The following is a 6000-nucleotide window of genomic DNA, read 5'->3' as shown; positions in this document are numbered from 1 at the left end:
GCAGAGGGAGAGGGAGAAGCAGACTCCCTGCTGAGCAGGGAGCTTGAGGAGCCCAATGATGTAGGGCCAATCCTAGGACCCTGAGATCATGACTGGAACCCAAGGCAGATGCTTAACCAACTGAGCCACCCAGATGCCCCAACATTTCACATTTTTAAAAAAAAATCTAGAAATTGTAATATATTTCATTACAGCTTTAGGTAATAAAATCAAAAGTCCACTACAACAGATATTGCCCATTTATTGCAACAGATTTAATAATTTTTCAGATATACTAGTTCTTATTAGGTTGAGTATGAGGTGGGGAAAGATATCCCATAACTCAAAATTAATTTTCCTAACTCCCCATTCTCTGCTGCTCTGAAGAAGCGGAAAGAAGATGGAGATGAAGGGTGAGGGGATGGAGGAAAAAGAGGAAATATGAATAAGAGGGAATAAACTGGAAGAGGAACAAGGCTGTAGGGGTCAAGAAAGAGAGTCCAGAGTGTCACCCAATTTGGAGATGGAGGTGGGAAAGCTGATCATCCAAAGGAAGAATCTCAGTAGTTCTATCTTTCACATTTCATTTTCTCCATATCTAAAATTTTTATCCCCCATCTATAGAAATTGTTTTATTGCTTGGGGGAAAATACGTCATATACTACTAAGTACTAAAATTCAGTTATATTTCTTTAGTATTTTGTATTGAAACCTGTTTATTTGGTATCCTAGGAGTTGCGGATGACACATAAGAATTATTTAATGGTTTATTCTTTCAAGTTACTCCTTATTTTGATTTATCTGTCTGCCCCATACAAACAGAGGTTGACACATAAATTTAATAACTGTATTTCCAGTGAAGGGGCCTGGAGAAAGAGGCTAACATTTAACGTAAAGAATCTTAGCTAGGACCTGCCTTGGAAGGGGACAAAAGCCTGGCCAAGGGCAGCAGCAAGAGAGCCATGTCTTGAGACAAGTGGAGACAACTTGAACATAGCAGGATTTCCTTAAAGGAGAAAAGGAAGAATAGATTTGGTATAGAAGTATATTAGAGGTATATTAGAAGTATATAGAGGTATATTCCCCCTCCGGTAGGGAAAGAAAGCAATGGAGGTCTTGGCTGTATCAAGCTTGGAGCCTGGTTGGAGAGGAGGGCAGTTTGTGGCTGGGGTAGGGTGGGGCAAAGGGAGGCATAAGTGCCACTGCTTCTGGGGTCAGGGGTGAGAAGGCAGGTAGAGAACCATCAGTTCCATCAGGCAATTATACAGGGCCCCTTAGTTGAGATAACAGTGGTAGTAAAAGTAGTAGTAATATTAACAGCTAACATTCTCTTGCATGTTTACCATATGCCAGAATATGTCTCTCTCTCTATATATGTATATATATATGTCTATATGTGTATATATATATATTTTTTTATTTTATTTTTTATTTTTTTAAAGTAGGCTCCATGCCCAATGTGGGGCTTTAACTCACAACCCTAAGATTTACGGACTGAGCCTGCCAGGCACCCATCTTTTTTTTTTTTTTTTTTCAGGCACCCATCTTAATTAATCCTCATAACAAAACTATGAAGTACTATTAGACCATTTTATACAACGGCAAACTGAGGCATAGAGACGTTAAGTAACTTGCTTGAGGTTACATGGATAGGAAATGTAAAAGGAGGTTGTTATATGGTTATGAAATGGAAGAAGATTGTATTGTCTGTTTATTTGTTAGTCAAATTGCCATACATCCCTTAAAAGAAATCAAGTATAGCTTTTTCTACGCTAGCATACATTTTGTGCGGTGATACTGCATGGTCGTTAGATTTGGGTGCAAAGCCAGTTTAACGGAGCAGTGCACAGAGGAAATAGGCTGCTCTCTTCACTAGCTTAATATGTTTCACTGATGAGAATTTTTGGAATGCTGGGCACACCCTGGTTTCAGTATGCAAGCACATTCCAAAGTGAAATTTCAATGACTATTTTTCTTTTCTTTTGCCTTAACAATTATCACAGCATTATAATGAAGGGTGACTGCAAATATTCTTCAGTTATAAACAGGGAAACCAATAATTACCAGACTGTGTCACTCATTTTTTGGATTACATTACACACTTTTCAGTCATTCTAAAGTGGCCTGACAAAATTAGGAAACCTTGTAAATTCTCACCTGTTTGACATGGTCGGAAGTGTTCTATTCCAAAGTACAAGTTTTCCTTCTCTTACTGGGATTTAAGATTTGGACAACGGATTTCCCTTTCTTCTCAGAGATTAGGTGGGAACTTGCAAAACCTATGGGGGCGGGGAAGTATTTTTAAGAGATAATGTTATAGAGTATTATATTTAGAAATTGAAGAAAATAAAAGATTGTTTTCACAATAGCTATAGTAATTACAGGACAAACGATAAATTCTTGGCTAGACTTTACAGGAAAGAAAAGATCTCACGGTGGCCGGAGGAGGAAGCAGGAAGCAATTAACTTTGGCTCCAGGATATTCTAGAATCTCCTGACATATTTTTCAAATATAAACATATTTTTAAAAAGTCCGAGAAACACTAAAAATTTATTCTAATCACCGGTGAAATTCCCCAGATCAGAGCAGCACTTACACATATTAGAATTCAAATAAGCGGCTGCTAATTTGAAGTCCACCTGGAGAGCCCCGGAGTTTCCCTGTCCGTGGCCCTGCCACACCAGCACAACCACCAAAGTCAAAACCTCTGAAGCCAACTTTAAGTAACATTCCTAAAGCAGAAAGCACGCAGACAGGAAAATCTTTCAGCTCCGGGCAAACAGTGAAGAAAAATTCAATCGTGGGGGCACTGATTTAATTAAAGGATTTAGTGACTCTTAAAAAAAAAAAAAAAGCTGGCGGGGCGGAGGAATCCACTCAAACTTGACTCAGGAAATGGGAAGTTCCTTGAGTAAACAAGCGGTAGCCACAGACACACCTGCCACTCCCTGAGAAGCCTGGAGGCTACCACTGCCACCTCCGGGTCACATCCGGGCACTTCTCTACAAACTCTTGCCGTTCCGACATGCGAGCCGTTAGGTTTATTTGAAACACACGTAGAACCAATCAATAGGCGTCGGCGGGGAGGTGGGCGGAAAGCAGGGACCAATCACCGCCCCTCTGGAGACCGCAGCCTATGGGAAGGAGGTTGACATCACGCGCCAATCGGCATGGCTTTTAGAGAAAGAGGCTCACTTTTTGAATTGGTTGTGGCTGACACCCGCGAGGAATGGCGGTACGAGTAAGGGGAATCAGTGCTTGAACAGGTGGACTTCCGAGGCGTTTTTTGAGAGTGGTGAGGACTTTGTGGATGTGGGTAGGGGAGGTGGGAGTGGGCCAGCTTCCCCGGAGCAGTGGGCCCCTTCTGTTGTCCGACTGCCCCGCCCCGATGGCCGCGAATTCCGGAGCACCCCTGCTCAGGCTTCCTGGCTCTGGGAACTCCCCCACTGCACTCCCAACAGCTGGGCAGTGACGCGTAGTGGGATCCCGAAGTCCTCCAGGTTATTGGGCATCTTCATCCCTCACCTGGTGAGATATTTCTTCCGGAAGAATGTTTGGGTAAAGGGAGGGAGTTGGGAAGAGTGGTCTCGACAAGCCGCCTTGTCCCTGCGGTTCTGGCGGCCCACAGCTGCTGTCTTTGGGGGCTTATCTCAGAGTGCTTAGTGGTTTCGCTCTGGGATTTTTCTTGGTGTCTTCTCTGTACGAAGTTTACTTTTTAGTTTTTAAAAACGCCAGCCCATTCCGGCCTCCGCCTAACCGCCGCCCCCACCCCCCCGCGTGCGCCTTCCTCCCGGGTACAGATTTGTTTGGCTTAGTGGTTAAAAGTGCAGCCTCTGGGATCAGCCCGGGTTTGAAAAGGTTTTACTGACTTGGGTGCTTACTTGACCTCTCTTTTCTAGGCTTCTTTATGAGATAGAGACAATAATAGTACCTGCCTCTTAGGATGGTTTCAAAGATTAAATAAATAAAAGTAAAAGACTTAGAACAATGTCTGCCACATATTAAGCGTTAAATAAATATTAACCATAATGTTTATAATGTTAACACTAATGTTATTATTGTCAGTAACACTACCATCATATCCAGTATTTAATTTAGCTCCTCTGAAAGATGATTGCCTAAAAAAATAAGTAAAAGGAAACCTAAAGTATTTGTGCAAGTGACAGATTTTCTCTTTGAGATGAAAAGAGGCATGTGTTAGTCCAAAGTTGCTTGAGTTTGTCCTTGGATGAGAAATAATCTGTATAGGTTTATGAACACTGATCCTGTTGTTACAAGCTTACAGAATACATGAATGTGAAAAAGTGATTAGTGTATTTCTGTTAGTAATCAGAGTGTTGGATGTTGTCATCAATTTTCCGTGCAACTCTTTTTTCCTAAAATTTGAAGCTATATCAGCAATAAACTGATCAGATACAGTATTATCAGAGACAATTTTAATTTTTAATTACCTATTTTGTTGGCCTTTAAACAGACATAGGAGAAAAATTTAAACTCATAAGATGTTTTTGATTATTAAAATCTCCCTCCTTCATTCCTTAAAGTATGTTAGTTCATCTCTTGCCTTTTTTTAAGGTTCTTTTAAGGGAACTTTGAATGATAGCCTTTGTAGAGCCTTTTCTTTTTCACTAGAAACCATCGAGTGTAGGAGACTTAACAACAACAACAACAAAAAATAAGGGCTGGATAGAATTTGTCATTGATTCTAAATAGAGACTTATTAACAACTGTTGGGGATGCCTGCGTGGCTCAGTCGGTTGGGCATCTGCCTTTCACTCAGGTTATGATCCCAGGGTCTTGGGAAGGATTCCCTCATCTGGCTCCTTGTTTTGCCGGGAGCCTGCTTCTCCCTCTGTCTGCAGCTCCCCCTGCTTGTACTCTCTCTCTGTGTGTCTTTCTGACAGAAAACAACTGTTGGGGCATTCCTTTGGAGAGCCTTAGAATAATGATTGATATGGATGTATGGTAAGACAATAAAAAATGTCCACATTATGAATATTATGAAAGTTAATAATTGTCACTCATTTTAAGATGTCATCTATTCAGTTTTCATCACAACTGGATTTGAGTTGTGCTATTATCTTTTTCTTGGATGTGGAAACTGAGTGCAGAGTTGAGACAGGAGGCTGGGTTGCCTGGCTTTGAAGTATGTGCCGAACAATTACGCTTAGGTCTTTGGATATTATTATCAGTGTGCTCATCTTCGCACTACTTAGTATCACCATCTAGAAATGATTCTGATGATACCTTAACTGTATGCTGTTTCTCCACAACATATAGTTTATTTAAACTATTACCTTGATAAAAAGCTGGTGGAAGATATTTGTATATTTTATTAATCTAAAAAAGAGGGTACAGTAAATCAGACATGTACCAGATAAAGATAGGGCCTTCTCCAATATTCTGGAAATTAACCTCAAGATAATAACTTACATTATAACCTCGATTTGAATTGATGAAAATTCATTTAACTTTTTCTTTATTCCCTGTTTGCCTAACTTTTCAACTCTTAAGTCCTGGAAGTCATTAAAAAAAAAAAAAAGGTTTCCTTTAATGTCCGGAATCATATTGGCACTAACCCATGTGTAATTGTCTTGTTAAATCTTTTAAAGGAGAGGTGAAAGTAAAGTAATAAGAAAATACAGATAAGAGAGCAGTCTACTTACATATGAGATATATAGAGACATCCACAGAGAAAGAGTCAAGAGCAGTGAGATGGGAGTTGAAAGGTGTGGTAGGTGGAGAATTGAGTACTATTAAATGTAAGTAGGTGTGTGGAGTATATCGTGATCTGTGTTCGAAAAATGCTGAGAAATGTGGCTAGCACATACAGTATATGTGGACTGAGGGAATTAAACAGGAGATGAGATTGAAGAATTAGGCTAGAACCAAACTGTAAACCTGATGGTGAATTTGGACTTGACCCTCTAGGGAAGAGTGCTCATAGAAGTTCTTAAGCAGGGAAGTGATATGGTTACATTTGTTTTTAGGGCCGTAACCCAGGAAACCATATGGAGAGT

The 6000-nt window shown here is 40.4% G+C and overlaps 1 protein-coding gene across 1 annotated transcript in view; it reads left to right on the top strand.

Moving 5' to 3' along the window:
• Positions 1–3215: 3215 nt before the first annotated feature.
• Positions 3216–6000, top strand: part of ECT2 (epithelial cell transforming 2) — a 69564-nt gene continuing 66779 nt past the window's right edge. The window contains exon 1 of the mRNA XM_008705383.2: positions 3216–3275. The gene's annotated coding sequence lies outside the window, so the exon portion shown is untranslated. The remainder of the gene's footprint in view (positions 3276–6000) is intronic.

Source organism: Ursus maritimus, unplaced genomic scaffold (assembly GCF_017311325.1).
Source record: "Ursus maritimus isolate PB19 unplaced genomic scaffold, ASM1731132v1 scaffold_4, whole genome shotgun sequence".
Lineage (NCBI taxonomy): Eukaryota > Metazoa > Chordata > Mammalia > Carnivora > Ursidae > Ursus > Ursus maritimus.
The sequence above is the reverse complement of the archived record's forward strand: the minus strand, read 5'-3'. Positions and strand labels throughout refer to the sequence as shown.